At 38.5% G+C, this 17,448-nt stretch overlaps 1 protein-coding gene across 7 annotated transcripts in view; it reads right to left on the bottom strand.

Annotated features, from left to right (window-relative positions):
- Nucleotides 1-17,448, bottom strand: part of CCDC148 (coiled-coil domain containing 148) — a 340,275-nt gene that overhangs the window by 126,012 nt on the left and 196,815 nt on the right. The gene's annotated exons all lie outside the window — the stretch shown is intronic.

The following is a 17,448-nucleotide window of genomic DNA, read 5'->3' as shown; positions in this document are numbered from 1 at the left end:
CCAAAACTGAACCAGGAAGAAATAGAAAATCTTAACAGACCCATCACAAGCACGGAAATTGCAACTGTAATCAGAAATCTTCCAATAAACAAAAGCCCAGGGCCAGATGGCTTCATAGCTGAATTCTACCAAAAATTGAGAGAAGAGCTAACACCTATCCTACTCAAACTCTTCCAGAAAATTGCAGAGGAAGGTAAACTTCCAAACTCATTCCCTGAGGCCACCATCACCCTAATACCAAAACCAGACAAAGATGCCACAAAAAAAGAAAACTATAGGCCAATATCACTGATGAACATAGATGCAAAAATCCTTAACAAAATTCTAGCAAACAGAATTCAACAACATATTAAAAAGATCATACATCATGACCAAATGGGCTTTATCCCAGGGATGCAAGGATTCTTCAACATTTGCAAATCAATCAATGTGATATACCACATTAACAAATTGAAAGATTAAAACCATATGATTATCTCAATAGATGCAGAGAAAGCCTTTGACAAAATTCAACACCCAGTTATGATTAAAATGAAAAAAAATCTCCAGAAAGCAGTAATAGAAGGAACATACCTCAACATAATAAAAGCCATATATGATAAACCCACAGCAAACATTATCCTCAATGGTGAAAAATTGAAAGCATTTCCCATAAAGTCAGGAACAAGACAAGCATCCCACTCTCACCACTACTATTCAACATAGTTTTGGAAGTTTTAGCCACAGCAATCAAAGAAAAAAAAGAAATCTTTAAAAATCTAGATTGGAAAAGAAGAAGTGAAATTCTCACTGTTTGCAGATGACATGATCCTCTACATAGAAAACCCTAAAGATTCCACCAGAAAATTAATAGAACTAATCAATGAATATAGTAAAGTTGCAGGATATAAAATTAACACACCAAAGTCCCTTGCTTTTCTATACACTAACAATGAGAAAACAGAAAGAGAAATTAAGGAAACAATTCCATTCACCATAGCAACAACAACAACGACAACAACAACAAAAAAAAACCCTTAGGAATAAATCTATCTAAAGAAACAAAAGACCTATATATAGAAAACTATAAAACACTGATGAAAGGAATCAAAGAGGACACCAATAGATGGAGAAATATACCATGTTCATGGATTGGAAGAATCAATATAGTGAAAATGAGTATACTACCCAAAGCAATCTATAGATTCAATGCAATCCCTATTACACTACCAATGGTATTTTTTAGAGAACTAGAACAATAATTTTACAATTTGTATGGAAATACAAAAAACCTCGAATAGCCAAAGCAATCTTGGGAAAGAAGAATGGAACTGGAGGAATCAAGCTGCCTGACTTCAGGCTATCGTACAAAGCAACAGGCATCAAGACAGTATAGTACTGGCATAAAGACAGAAACACAGATCAATGGAACAAAATAGAAAGCCCAGAGGTAGATCCATGCACCTATGGACACCTTATCTTTGACAAAGGAGGCAAGAATATACAATGGAGGAAAGACAAACTCTTTAATAAGTGGTGCTGGGAAAACTAGTCAACCACTTGTAAAAGACTGAAACTAGAACAGTTTCTAACACCATACACAAAAATAAACTCAGAATGAATTAAATATCTAAACGTAAGACCAGAAACTATAAAAACTCCTAGAGGAAAGCATAGGCAAAACACTCTCTGATGTAAACCATAGCAGAATCCTCTATGACCCACATCCCAGATTAATGGAAATAAAAGCAAAAATAAACAAATGGGACCTAATTAAACTTAAAAACTTGGACAATTAAGAAAACTATAAGCAAGGTGAAAAGACAGCCTTCAGAATGGGAGAAAATAATAGCAAATGAAGCAACTGACAAAGAATTAATCTCAAAAACATACAAGCAACTCCTGCAGCTCAATTCCAGAAAAATAAGTGACCCAATCAAAAAATGGGCCAAAGAACTAAACAGACATTTCCCCAAAGAAGACATACAGATGGCTAACAAACTCATGAAAAGATGCTCAACATCACTCATTATCATAGAAATCCAAATCAAAACCACAATGAGGTACCATCTCACGCCAGTCAGAATGTCTGCTATCCAAAAGTCTACAAACAATAAATTCTGGAGAGGGTGTAGAGAAAAAGGAACCCTGTTACACTGTTGGTGGGAATGCAAACTAGTACAGCCACTATGGAGAACAGTGTGGAGATTCCTTAAAAAACTGAAAATAGAACTGCCATATGACCCAGCAATCCCACTTCTGGGCATACACACCAAGGAAACCAGAATTGAAAGAGACATGTGTACCTCAATGTTCATCGCAGTACTGTTTACAATAGCCAGGACATGGAAGCAACCTAGATGTCCATCGGCAGACGAATGGATAAGAAAGCTGTGGTACATATACACAATGGAATATTACTTAGCTATTAAAAAGAATGCATTTGAATCAGCTCTAATGAGGTGGATGAAACTGGAGCCTATTATACAGAGCAAAGTGAGTCAGAAAGAAAAACATCAATATAGTATATTAACACATATATATATGGAATTTAGAAAGATGGTAATGATGACCCCATATACGAGACAGCAAAAGAGACACAGATGTAAAGAACAGACTTTTGGACTCTGGGAGAAGGCGAGGGTGGGATAGCATTGAAACATGTATATATTCATATGTAAAATAGATTGCCAGTCCAGGTTCAATGCATGAGACAGGGTGCTCAGGGCTGGAGCACTGGGATGACCCTGAGGGATGTGATGGGGAGGGAGGTGGGAGGGAGGGCAGGGAGGTGGAGGGAGGGTCAGGATGTGGAACACAGGTACACTCATAGCTGATTCATGTGAATATATGGCAAAACCCACCACAATATTGTAAAGTGATTAGCCTCCAATTAAAATAAAATAAATTTTAAAAGAGAAATTCTTCTGTATTATTAACAAGAACTTCTTTTGACCTAAACAAGAATTGCATATTATCTTTGTGGCACAGTGGGCAAACACACCCTTTTAAAAAGACACCAGAGAAAGGTCAATTTCTGTCTGCATGAAGTGAACTCTTACAGTTGCATGAAGAACTGAGTGTAATATGTATCACATTAAAGGCACTTGGTACATACTAACTGAATAAGCAAATAAATAAATGAATGATCAGTCTATTTGGATTTTTAGTGACCCATTTGGGATTATATACAATCTTACTGCCAATACTGTCAAAAGCAGACGCTATTTTGCTGACAAAGGTCCATCTAGTCAAAGCTATAGTTTTCCCAGTAGTCGTGTATGGATGCGAGAGTTGGATCATAAAGAAAGCTGAGCACCAGCTCTGAAGAATTGATGCTTTTGAACTGTGGTGTTGGAGAAGACTCTTGAGCATCTCTTCGACTGCAAGGAAATCAAACCAGTCAATCCTAAAGGAAATCAGTGCTGAATATTCATTGGAAAGATTGATGCTGAAGCTGAACCTCCAATATTTTGGCCACCTAATGCAAAGAACTGACTCATTTGAAAAGACCTTGATGCTGGGAAAGATTAAAGGCAGGAGGAGAAGGGGACGAGAGAGGATGAGCTGGTTTGATGGCATCACGGATTCAATGGACATGAGTTTGACCAAGCTCTGGGAGTTGGAGATGGACCAGGAAGCCTGGCATGCTGCAGTCCATTGGGTCACAAACAGTCAGACTGTCAATATATCTTACTAAGAGCTGATACAATTATACTATGTGCAAAGTGGTGGGGAGTTAACAGAGCTCTTCCTGAGCCTAGATGGGTGGTCTGATTCCATGGTAGCACTTTTAGGAATTCCAGGTGGCTGAGCAGTTTTATCAGCCTGCTTTGTGCCAATGGAATTTGGGGGATCCATTAACTTCTTTTCAATTCATTCTCTCTCTGTCCCTTTCAGTCTAATCTTACAGAATTTTTGATAAAATTTTCTCAAGAACTCAGTGGGACTATGTGGATTTTATGGGATTCCCTTCATTAGACAAATACCAATAAACACAAATCTTTTTGAAATGAACCCTTCTCCCACTGATGTGGTTGAGAGAAATTGCCCTTAAACTTCTCTGAGGTTCTCTACTTAGAGAGTACCTATGAGAAACACCCCTTTTCGCTTGGAAGGGTCGTTTATATGAATGGATACATTGACCTTTTGATCTTCCCAAGGTTATTAACAAAACGGCTGTACATTAACACTTTCAGCTTTTTCTCTGTGCTATTGGAAATAACCTCTTAAGTCTAGAATCTTTTTCCATTTGGATAGGTGGAGTTTCCCAAAGCATTGAGTCCTCATTCTTTTTATTTTAACAGTTCCTCTCTCAATTTATCTCACTCTCTTTTACTATAAGAAGCAAAATAAAAAATACAGGTAGTATATTCAAAATCTTGGAAATTTTAGATCATTATATATGAAGTTCATTGTTTAGCAAGTTTTTCCATTTAACTGCAAAACAAAACTCCCTAGGTTTTAGTGCCATAACATAACAGTGATCCTCCTTTCTCCAATTTCCAACAACATGTTCATCACCTCCTTTGAATCCTCACCAGCCACATCTTAAACATCAATATTTCTATTAATACTAATGGTCTGTTCAAGGCATTCTAGTCTTTTTTTCTATCATGCTCCTCAAAATTCTTCCAATTTCTCCCTGCCTCCCAATTCCAAAAAGATTTCCATATTTTTATGTATCTGTTACAGTAGCATTTCACTTCCAGATGCTAAAATCTGTATTAATTTTTTAAACTGCTATGCAACAAAATTTCACTACTTGAAACAATACTCACTTATTAGGTCAGAGTAATATAAGTCACAGGTTCAGCAAAGCATGACTGGGCTCTTTGGTCATGATATCACAAGGCTAAAATCAAAGTGTTTACAAAACTGAACCCTCATCTGGAAGCTTAAAAGGAAAATTTGCTTTCAAGCTCTTTTTTTTTTTTTTCCTGGCAATATTTGGTCTATTATAGTTATAGGGCTAGACCAGACAAAGAAAACTCTCTGCTTTTAAAGGGTTCATGTGACTACTTCAAGCCCACCCAAGTTATCTCCTTTTCTCAAGGCTGTTTATGCCATATAATATATTTACAGATATCTGGTATACATACAGGGTATATATCACAGGAGAGCAGGAAATCTCAGGGTCCATCTTAGAAGCCTGCCTATCATGGGGCTATTCAATAACTCTTTTAAGCCCCACAATCCTAAAGAAGCAGAGCTTAAAATCTAGGAATTCTTTTTTGTTATTCTTCTATGTCCACCTGTTTTTCTACTCTTGGTTCTTTTGATCAGTATATTATTAGATTAAGAAACATTGCCAAAGAGATTTCATAATTTTATGATGAATTATTCTCATAAGAAGGACTTTCTATGTGGTGCTGGTGGTAAAGAATCCACCTGAAAATGCAGGAGACATGGGTTTGATGCCTGGGTTGGGAAGATCCTCTGGAGGAGAGATGGCAAACCACTCCAGTATTCTTGCCTGGAGAATCCCATGGACAGAGGAGCCTGGCAAGCTACAGTTGATAGGGTCGCAAAGAGTCAGACACGACAGAAGCAATTGAACACATATTCTCATGAGAAACCATAAATTCTCATATAGAGAGACTGGTTTTGATCTGAATGTACTCTGGATTCCCTCCTAAGCCTGTAGTTCTTAAATCTTCTGAGAAGCAGCACTGTTCCAGATCTCTAGCCTCCATTCTGATTAAGACAGCCTACCATCTCTTGTTTTAGACTTTTTCCTCTCTTCTCAGTTATCTCTCAGATGAATATAATTCTGAGTATTTTCCAGGTCACCTGAGGACAAGGGGAAGCACCCAAGTGCTGAGGTTCTACTGAAGACTGGGTCTACTGGTATTTACTGGTGCAATGTCCCTTGAGGTTCCCCAGAAATAACCTCTGAGATAAGGCTAAATGTCACATGGCCAGTAGAGTCATTCTGATTTTTCTGACTATGTTCCCCACCAGTCAGTTGTGCAATATGAGTGGTTTCAATGCTGGATTCAGAGTAGGTGAAACTAGGGAGAGAACTGTGACGTGATAAATCAAAGAAAGGATATGTTTCCTTTTTATGTGAGCCTTGCTTAAAAGTCTCCATTTTGGGCACAAGGCTAAAACTATCCTTGCCTTGGATCCCATAGAATGCCAGGCATTATGCAGCAATAAGATCTCCAAAGATGCTGTGATACAGAGCAATTTTTTTTGTTATTCAAGCCATCCAAACAGTCACATGCAGTGAAAGGGTGGTTCTGGGACCAATACTACAGGTCAAGCATTTTGAGGTTTATCTAACATGATAAACTTGATTTTTACAATAGCTCCTAGGGCTGGTTTATTGAAAGGCATCATCTCTTGATTTTGCCATGATAATTTCAAAAGTGGAGACATGCTTCTAAAATATTATCTTTATCACCTAACAGCTTCTGCATCAAAATTGTCCTTGGGTCTTGAGATATAACTATGACAACCATGAATATAATGTTAAACTAGATTTTTAAAGCACAGAAGGAAAAAAGTGATCTATAATAGCAAATATACATTTGCAAGGAGCTGGGCACCTACCAGGATAAACTTTGATACTAGATACAAAATCATTTCATTCTAGCAAAAATACAGTATTATTTACTAACAGACAAATACTGGGAAGAAGAATTAGGATAAAGGTGATTGCTTGTTCAGGAATTCTAAAATAAGGTTTACATGGCATTGCATCTCTTTTTTCTTTCAATCCCAAAGAAAGACAATGACAAAGAATGTTCAAACTACTGCACAATTGCACTCATCTCATATGCTAGCAAAGTAGAACTCAAAATTCTTCAAGCTAGGCTTCAACAGTATGTGAACCGAGAAATTCCAGATGTTCAAGTTGGATTTAGAAAAGCCAGAAGAACCAGAGATCAAATTGCCAACCATCCACTGGATCATACAAAAAAGCAAGAGAACTCCAGAAAAACATCTACTTCTACTTTATAGTCTATACTAAAGCCTTTGACTGTGTGGATCACAACAAACTGGAAAATTCTTAGAGATGGGAATACCAGACCACCTAAGCTGCCTCCTGAGAATTCTGTATGCAGGTTAAAAAGCAACAGTTGGAACCAAACAGAGAACAGACTGGTTCCAAACTAGGAAAGGAGTACATCAAGGCTGTATATTGTCAACCTACTTAACTTGTATGGAGAGTACATCATGCTAAATACCAGGCTAGATGAAGCACAAGCTGGAATCAAGAATTCTGGGAGAAATATCAATAACCTCAGATATGCAGATGATACCACCCTTATAGCAGAAAGCAAAGAGGAACTAAAGAACCTCTTGATGAAAGTGAAAGAGAGTGAAAAAGCTGGCTTAAAACTCAACATTCAAAACACGAAGATCATGGCATCTGGTCCCACCACTTCATGGCAAATAGATGGAGAAACAATAGAAACAGTGACAGACTTTATTTTCTTGGGCTCCAAAATCACTGCAGATGGTGACTGCAGCCATGAAATTAAAAGATGCTTGCAACTTGGAAGAAAAGCTGTGACCAACCACGACAGCATATTAAAAAGCAAAGACATTACTTTGCTGACAAAGGTCCAGCTAGTCAAAGCTATGGTTTTTCCAGTAGTCATGTATGGATGTGAGCTGAGCACTGAAGAATTGATACTTTTGAACTATGGTGTCAGAGAAGACCCTTGAGAGTCCCTTGGACAGCAAGGAGATCCAACCATCCATCCTAAAGGAAATCAATCCTGAATAGTCATTGGAAGGACTGATGCTGAGGCTGAAGCTCCAATACTTTGGCCACCCGCTGCAAAAAACTGACTTGCTGGAAGAGACACTGATGCTGGGAAAGACTGAAGGCAGGAGGAGAAGGGGAAAAGAGAGGATGTGATGGTTGGATCACCGACTAGATGGACATGAGTTTGAGCAAGCTCCAGGAGTTGGTGATGGACGGGGAAGCCTGGCATGCTGCAGTCCATGGGGTTGCAAAGAGTTGGCCATGACTGAGTGATTGAATTGAACTGAACTAGTATCTCTACTTCCGTTGCTGCTCTCTTTTGAGAAAATATGTCAGGAATTGAAACAGTAGATGAGGAGAGAAAGAACACCAGGTAACAAACCAGCCAGTCTCAAGTCAAGGGGAGGTTGCCTATGGGGAGTTTTCTGCCAAGCTTCCTGGAGAAGGGAACAGCTACCCACTTCAGTATTCTGGCCTGGAGAATTCCATGAACTGTATAGTTTATGGGGTCGCAAAGAGTTGGACACTACTGAGCAATTTTCACTATTCCATTAAACACTAAAGAGCTAAAATTTGTCTCTAACATTAAAAAAAAAAACAGTTAAAGAAAATCTATATTCGTGGTTTGAATATATAAAGATGGTCAGAAGCTTGGTCAGTATGTCTGAGTTGACACAGAAATCTCCTTTACCACTTTAAACACAAAATTTTTGAACAAACTATGCCACAACCCAAAGAAAGGCAATGCCAAAGAATGCTCAAACTACTGCACAATTGCACTCATCTCACACACTAGTAAAGTAATGCTCAAAATTCTCCAAGCCAGGCTTCAGCAATACATGAACCATGAACTTCCAGATGTTCAAGCTGGTTTTAGAAAAGGCAGAGGAACCAGAGATCAAATTGCCAACATCTGCTGGATCATCGAAAAAGCAACAGAGTTCCAGAAAAACATCTACTTCTGCTTTATTGACTATGCCAAAGCTTTGACTGTGTGAATCACAATAAACTGTGGAAAATTCTGAAAGAGATGTGAACACCAGACCACATGGCCTGCCTCTTGAGAAACCTGTATACAGGTCAGGAAGCAACAGTTAGAACTGGACATGGAACAACAGACTGGTTCCAAATAGGAAAAGGAGTACATCAAGGCTGTCTATTGTCACCCTGCTTATTTAACTTCTATGCAGAGTACATCATGAGAAACGCTGGGCTGGGAGAAGCACAAGCTAGAATCAAGACTGCCAGGAGAAATATTAATAACCTCAGATATGCAGATGACACCACCCTTATGGCAGAAAGTGAAGAGGAACTAAAAACCTCTTGATGAAAGTGAAAGAGGAGAGTGAAAAAGTTGGCTTAAAGCTCAACATTCAGAAAATGAAGATCATGGCATCTGGTCCCATCACTTCATGGGAAATAGATGGGGAAACAGTGGAAACAGTGTCAGACTTTATTTTTCTGGGCTCCAAAATCACTGCAGATGGTGACTGCAGCCATGAAATTAAAAGACGCTTACTAATTGGAAGGAAAGTTATGACCAACCTAGATAGCATATTTGAAAGCAGAGACATTACTTTGCCAACAAAAGTCTGTCTAGTTAAGGCTATGGTTTTTCCAGTGGTCATGTATGGCTGTGAGAGTTGGACTATAAAGAAAGCTGAGTGCAGAAGAATTGATGTTTTTGAACTGCGGTGTTGGAGAAGACTCTTGAGAGTCCCTTGGACTGCAAGGAGATCCAACAAGTCCATTCTAAAGGAGATGAGTCCTGGGTGTTCTTTGGAAGGAATGATGCTGAAGCTGAAACTCCAATACTTTGGCCACCTCATGCAAAGAGCTGATTCATTGGAAAAGACTCTGATGCTGGGAGGGCTTGGGGGCAGGAGGAGAAGGGGATGACAGAGGATGAGACAGCTGGATGGCATCACCAATTCGATGTACTGAAGTTTGAGTGAACTCCAGGAGTTGGTGATGGACAGGAAAGCCTGGCGTGCTACAATTAAGGGGGTCGCAAAGAGTCGGACACGACTGAGCGACTGAACTGAACTGAACTGATACCACAACCACACAGACACAGTCAATACCTCAGTGCTAAAAATAAAGATGGAACTCAAAGTCAGAGCAGTAAGAAGGAGCCAAAGCCAAGTGACTCCAGGGAAGAGCTGGACCTGAGATATGTCTGAGAAGCTAATGGCCGAGTTTTTAATAATAGGTGTGGGACCTGTGCACATGGGTTAGGAACCAGCTACCTATGAAGAGCCAAGAAAGCATGTAGGACTTGTCCATACACACAGTGCAAACTAGCTACGCCATAAACATCCCACAGGAGAGTGATGGGGAGCTAATTTCCTGCTTGTGACCAGAGGAGGAAAAGGGTCAAGTACAGAGCCCAAGGTGCTGTACATGAGTGCCAAATCAACACCCACTCCCAGCTCACACCATGGGTCCCAAGTCTCAAAGTTAATACTGTACACAAACTGGTGTGGGGCCAGTAAAATACACAGGGTCCTGCCCTCAGCAGAGGCTAATATCAAAGCTATCCATAGAGATGTTCTGACTACCAGGTCATAGTTTATACATGAAAGCATGATTCTCAAAGGAAAAGTATAAGAACTTGGATTATTTGATCATTTTAACTTTCCATGAAGCTAAGACACTGAGGCAAATTTATAGGCCAATGACCCACCATAGAAAATATTTGCAACTCATGTAACTGATAGAAAGAAATAGTATCAAGAATTTATAAAGATCACCAACAGATTAAATAAAGGAAAAATAGACAAATGGCCAAGAAGCATGAATAAGCAATTCACAGAGGAAGGAAACTGCTCGATAAATACATGAGACTTGCCATCTCACAGGTGACCACGGGAATCCAGTTTAAAGCACTGACATACTGTTCCCTTTTGTCGGGTTCTTCTGCTGTTGTTCATTGCGACTCTCTGCAACCCCATAGACCGCAGCATGCCAGGCTTCCCTGTCCTTCACCGGAGGACACCTTGATGTTCTCCTTTCCCAGTTTTGAACCAGTCAGTTCCTTCATATCCAGTCCTGTTTCTTCTTAACCTGCATACAGGTTTCTCAGGAGATAGGTAAAGTGGTCTGGCATTCCCATCTCTTAAAAAATTTTTCACAGTTTATTGTGATCCACACAGTCAAAGGCTTTGGCACAGTCAATGAAGCAGAAGTAGATGTGTTTTTTTGGAACACCCTTGCTTTTTCCATGATTTACAAATGTTGGCAATTTGATTTCTGGTTCCTCTGCCTTTTCTAAACATAGCTTGTACTAGAAGTTCTTGATTTATGTACTGCTAAAGCCTAGCTTGGAAGATTTTAGCATAGCCTCACTAGCATGTGAAATGAGCGCAACTGTGTGGTAGTTTGAGCATTCTTCGGCATTGACCTTCTTTCAGGTTGGAATGAAAACTGACTTTTTCCAGCCTTCTGTGGCCACCGCTGAGTTTCCCAAATTTGGTGACATATTGAGTACAGCACTTTAACAGCATCATCTCAGCTGGAATTCTATCACCTCTACTAGCTCTCTTTGTAGTAATGCTTCCTAAGACCCACTTGACCTCACTCAAGGATGTCCAGCTCTAGTTGAGTGACCACACCATTGTGGTTATCCAAGTCATTAAGATCTTGCTTGTATAGCTCTTTTGTGTACTCTTGCCACCTCTCCTTAACCTCTTCTGCTTCTGTTAGGTCCTTAGAGTTTCTGTTCTTTATTGTGCCTATCCTTGCATGAAACGTTCCCTTGATACCTCCAATTTTCTTGAAGAGATCTCTAGTCTTCACCAATCTATTGTTTTCCTCAATTTCTTTGCATTGTTCGTTTTAAAAGGCCTTCTAATCTCTCCTCGCTGTTCTGGAACTCCGCATTCAGTTGGGAATAATATTTCCTTTTCTCCCTTGTCTTTTGCTGTCTTCTTTCCTCAGCTATCTGTAAAGCCTCCTCAGACAATCAATTTGCCTTTCTTGAGATGGTTTTGGCCACCATCGCCTGTACAATGTTCTAACTTTCTTCCATAGTCTTTCAGACATTCTGTCTATCAGATCTAATTCCTTGAATCTATTCATCACTTCCACTGTATAATCATCAGGGATTTGATTTAGATCGTATCTGAATGGCCTAATGTTTTTCCCTAATTTCTTCCATTTAAGCCTGAATTTTGCAATAAGGAACTTATGATCTGAGTGACAGTCTGCCTCAGGTCTTATTTTTACTGGCTGTACAGAGTTTCTCCATCTTTAGCTGCAAAGAACATAGTCTGATTTTGGTTTTGACTATCTCCTGATGTTCATTTGTAGAGTTTTCTCTTAGGTTATTGGAAAAGCATGTTTACTAAGACCCATGTGTTCTCTTGACAAACTATGTTAGCCTAAGTTCTGCTTTATTTTGTATTCCAAGGTCAAACTTGCCTGTTACTCCAAATAGGTATCTCTTGATTTCCTGCTTCTGCATTCCAATACCCTATGATCGAAGGACATCTTTTTTTTTTTTTTTTTGGTGTTAGTTGTAGAAGGTCTTGTAGGTCTTCACAAAACCAATCAGCATCAGTATCTTCAGTATTAGTGGTTGGGACATAGACTTGGATTACTGTGATGTTGAATGGTTTGCCTTGGAAACTAATTGAGATCATTCTGTTATTTTTGCAGTTGCACCCAAGTAGAGCATTTCAGACTCTTTTGTTGACTATGAGGGCCACTCCATTTCTTTTAAGGAATTCTTGCCCACAGTGGTATAAAATGGTCATCTCAATTAAATTTTCCCATTCCAGTCCACTTTGGTTCACTGTTTCCTCAGATGTCAGTGCCAACTCCTGCTTGATCATGTCCAATTTATCTTGCTTCATGGACCTAGCATTTCAGATTCCTATGCAATATTGTTCTATATGGCATCAAACTTTACTTTCACCAGACACATCCACAACTGAGCATTGTTTCTGCTTTGGCCCAGGCACCTCATTTTTCTGGAGCTATTAGTAGTTGCCATCTGTTCTTCCCCAGTAGCATATTGGACAGATTCTGATCTGCAGGTCTTATCTTCTGGTGTCATATCTTTTTGCCTTTTTCATACTGTTCATGGGGCTCTCATGGCAAGAATATTGGAGTGGATTGCCATTTCCTCCTTCAATGGACCACATTTTGTCAGAATTCTTCACTGTTACCCGTCTATCTTAGATGGCCCTGCCGTTGTATAGCTTCACATAGCTTCACTGAGTTATGTAAGCCTCTTTGCCACAACAAGGCTGTGGTCCATGAAACAGATTTATCAGATTGGCAAAAATCAAAAAGAATAGTTTAAATATTTTATGAAATAAAAAAAGTCTTATAAAGTTGAAAATATGCAAATTCTGCAACACAGTGATTCCCACCCCAGGTATACCCTAGGGAAAGCTGTACATACATGCCCCGGTCATTATATACAGGTGGCTGCTGCAGGACAGTTTCAAGAACAAAACTTAAGAAACTTACATGTCAACCGCTCAGAGAATGGATAAATGGTAATCTAATTCTACAGTGAAACATAATATAGCCATTAAAAGAGTAAACTAGATCTCTCTATTAACACGGCTATATCTCAAAATGCATGGTTAAATGAAAAAGCACATGCTGCAGAATGATACAGTGTGAAAATATTTACGAAAAAAGTAAAAGAATTAAAATATATTAAAAACAATAGATGGTCTGAAAGATAGCCATAACATTCATGGTCAAGACTCCTTTGGGGTGGTAAGAAGACAAATGGTACTGAGTTAAGTCCTCAAAAGAAGACTTCAACTTTATCTATAAAATTAAATATGAAACAGAATGAAAAATGTTAACAGTTTCAATGCTAGGTGATGAGTACTAATGTTTTAATTTCATCAAGCTCTGTACTTTAATTTTTTTCTAAATGGTAAGAAGTAACTTTTAAAAGAAAAAAAATGAAATAGATACCTTGGTCGCATACATTTGCAAGAGGTTGACCATGAATTTGACTTAGAGCACGATTATTCATTCTATTACTACTTTCTTTGTTGTGGTTGCTGATCTTTTGGTGTTAGGCCAAGTTCAGTCCAGATCAATTCAGTCACTCAGTCATGTCTGACTCTTTGAGACCCAATGGACTGCAGCATGTCAGGCTTCCCTATCCATCACCATCTCCTGGAGCTTGGTCAAACTAATGTCCATAGAGTCAGTGATGCCATCCAACCATCTCATCCTCTGTCATCCCCTTCTGATCCTGCCTTTAATCTTTTGCAGCATCAGGATCTATTCCAATGATTCAGCTCTTTGCATCAGGTGGCCGAAGTATCAGAGCTTCAGCTTCAGCATCAATCCTTCTAAAGAGTGTTCAGGGTCGATTTCCTTTAGGATTGACTGGTTTGATCTCCTTGCTGTCCAAGGGACACTTAAGAGTCTTCTCCAGCACCACAGTTCAAAAGCATCAATTCTTCAGTGCTCAGCCTTCTTCATGGTCCAACTCTCACATCCATGCATGACTACTGGAAAAACCATAGCTTTGACTGGACAGACCTTTGTTGGCAAAGTGATGTCTCTACTTTTTATTTTTTTATTTTTTATTTTTTTTAATTTTTAATTTTTTAAATTTTAGTATCTTTAATTCTTACATGCGTTCCCAAACATGAACCCCCCTCCCACCTCCCTCCCCATAACATCTCTCTGGGTCATCCCCATGCACCAGCCCCAAGCATGCTGCATCCTGCGTCAGACGTAGACTGGCGATTCAATTCTTACATGATAGTATACATGTTAGAATGTCATTCTCCCAAATCATCCCACCCTCTCCCTCTCCCTCTGAGTCCAAAAGTCCATTATACACATCTGTGTCTCTTTCCCTGTCTTGCATACAGGGTCGTCATTGCCATCTTCCTAAATTCCATATATATGTGTTAGTATACTGTATTGGTGTTTTTCTTTCTGGCTTACTTCACTCTGTATAATCGGCTCCAGTTTCATCCATCTCATCAGAACTGATTCAAATGAATTCTTTTTTACTGCTGAGTAATACTCCATTGTGTATATGTACCACAGCTTTCTTATCCATTCATCTGCTGATGGACATCTAGGTTGTTTCCATGTCCTGGCTATCACAAACAGTGCTGCGATGAACATTGGGGTACATGTGTCTCTTTCAATTCTGGTTTCCTCGGTATGTATGCCCAGGAGTGGGATTGCTGGGTCATAAGGTAGTTCTATTTGCAATTTTTTAAGGAATCTCCACACTGTTCTCCATAGTGGCTGTACTAGTTTGCATTCCCACCAACAGTGTAGGAGGGTTCCCTTTTCTCCACACCCTCTCCAGCATTTATTGCTTGCAGATTTTTGGATCGCAGCCATTCTGACTGGTGTGAAGTGGTACCTCATTGTGGTTTTGATTTGCATTTCTCTAATAATGAGTGATGTTGAGCATCTTTTCATGTGTTTGTTAGCCATCCTTATGTCTTCTTTGGAGAAATGTCTATTTAGTTCTTTGGCCCATTTTTTGATTGGGTCGTTTATTTTTCTGGAATTGAGCTGCAGAAGTTGCTTGTATATTTTTGAGATTAGTTGTTTGTCAGTTGCTTCATTTGCTATTATTTTCTCCCATTCAGAAGGCTGTCTTTTCACCTTGCTTATATTTTCCTTTGTTGTGCAGAAGCTTTTAATTTTAATTAGATCCCATTTGTTTATTTTTGCTTTTATTTCCAGAATTCTGGGAGGTGGATCATAGAGGATCCTGCTGTGATTTATGTCTGAGAGTGTTTTGCCTATGTTCTCCTCTAGGAGTTTTATAGTTTCTGATCTTACATTTAGATCTTTAATCCATTTTGAGTTTATTTTTGTGTGCGGTGTTAGAAAGTGATCTAGTTTCATTCTTTTACAAGTGGTTGACCAGTTTTCCCAGCACCACTTGTTAAAGAGATTGTCTTTACTCCATTGTATATTCTTGCCTCCTTTGTCAAAGATAAGGTGTTAATACACTGTCTAGGTTTGTCATAGCTTTTCTTCCAAGGAGCAAGAATCTTTTTAATTTCATGGCTGCAGTAACTGTCTACAGTGATTTTGGAGTCCAGGAAAATAAAATCTGTTACTGTTCCCATTTTTTTTTTTTCACATCTATTTTCCACGAAAAGATGGGACCAGATGCCATGATCTTCATTTTTTGAATGTTGAGTTTTAAGCCAGTTTTTTTCCTGTCATTTTTCACCCTCTTCAAGAGGCTCTTCAGTTTCTCTTTGCTTTCTGCCATTAGAGTGGTATCATCTGCATATATGTGTTGATATTCCTAACAGAAATCTTGATTCCAGCTTGTGATTCATCCAGCCAGGTATTTCACATGATGTGTCTGTGTATGGCACTTAAAATGACACTACATGCAAGCTAATGTTTAAAAATAAATCCTTTCATGGTCATACTAATTTGTAGAAAGGAAGTTTTATGAAGGGCACCCAGGAGGATGACAAATCTCTAAGGATATACTTTTCCAATACTGTAGTTTCAGAACAACAAATGTTGGAATTGATAAGTTTTCCCCAGAAAAGTGTATAGGTCAGTTCTGTTTGTTTTTGTTTTTAGTTGCTCAGTTATGTCCGACTCTCTGGGACCCCATGGACTGTAGCTCACCAGGCTTCTCTGTCCATGGAATTCTCCAGGAAGAATAGTGGAGTGTGTTGCCATTTCCTACTCCAGGACATCTTCCCAACCCACGAATCGAACCCAGGTCTTCTGCATTGCAGGCAAGTTCTTTTACCATCTGAAACACCAGGGAAGCCCTACATTATCTGAAACATAGTTGATATTTATGAGTATCTCTTTTGATGGGGACTTGATGAAACCATTTAATGTACTCACTTAGAAATTAAACTGTAAATTACACCTTTGCAGCTCATTTTGTCAAAAATTATATAATTTCTATACATGTTGTTTTTCACACATACTGACTCTACAACAATTTGCTGACATAAGAGCACAAACCAAGCAAGAATAATAACTGAACTATAAAAATGTAGAAAACCTGACTTTTAGCTAAAAAACCACAATGTTATTTTTTTCTTCAGGTTGAATTTTAAAGGAAAAACTGCTAGACAAGAGTTTCATATGGTTTCAATGGACCGTATAGCTTAAAGTATAGCAACTGTGTTCATGAAGCAAAAATTTATTCATCAAGGACTATGAATTAGTCATTCTTAGCACTTTAAGCAACTTCAAAAGAAAACATTTCACATATTGTCCAGATCAAGTCAATATAGATTAATGGAAATTCCTTTCTTTATGTCATAGAATTGATCATAAATTGCTTTTTGTGAATTATTTCCACAGAAGACATAAAATCTTAAAGAAAAATATTCTTTACTATAAATTCTATCACTTTTGCAATATGGGCAAATAAAATATCTAAATATATATCCTATATATTTTTTAAATCCCCTCTGAAATATGTTTTATCTTCCACAGGCTGTCAATAATTATTTTAAAGCTATTAATAGGTATTTTGGGGAATTCTCTGGAGGTCCAGTGGTTAGGATTCCACACTTCCTCTCCACAGGACATGGATTTGATCCCTGGTCAGAGAACTAAGATCCAACAAGCTACATGGTACAGCCAGAAATAATAAAAATAAAAAATACCTTTTAAAAAATAAGTGTTTTAATCAATATTTTAAGGTTTGGGAAAACAATGTTCATTCAAAAATAGGGTGATGAATTTGTATCAGTATGAAACCAAACAATCTAACACATAATAAAATAAGAAGTAAA

Source organism: Ovis aries, chromosome 2 (assembly GCF_016772045.2).
Source record: "Ovis aries strain OAR_USU_Benz2616 breed Rambouillet chromosome 2, ARS-UI_Ramb_v3.0, whole genome shotgun sequence".
NCBI classification, from domain to species: Eukaryota; Metazoa; Chordata; class Mammalia; order Artiodactyla; family Bovidae; genus Ovis; species Ovis aries.
This window is presented reverse-complemented; position numbering and strand designations above follow the sequence as displayed.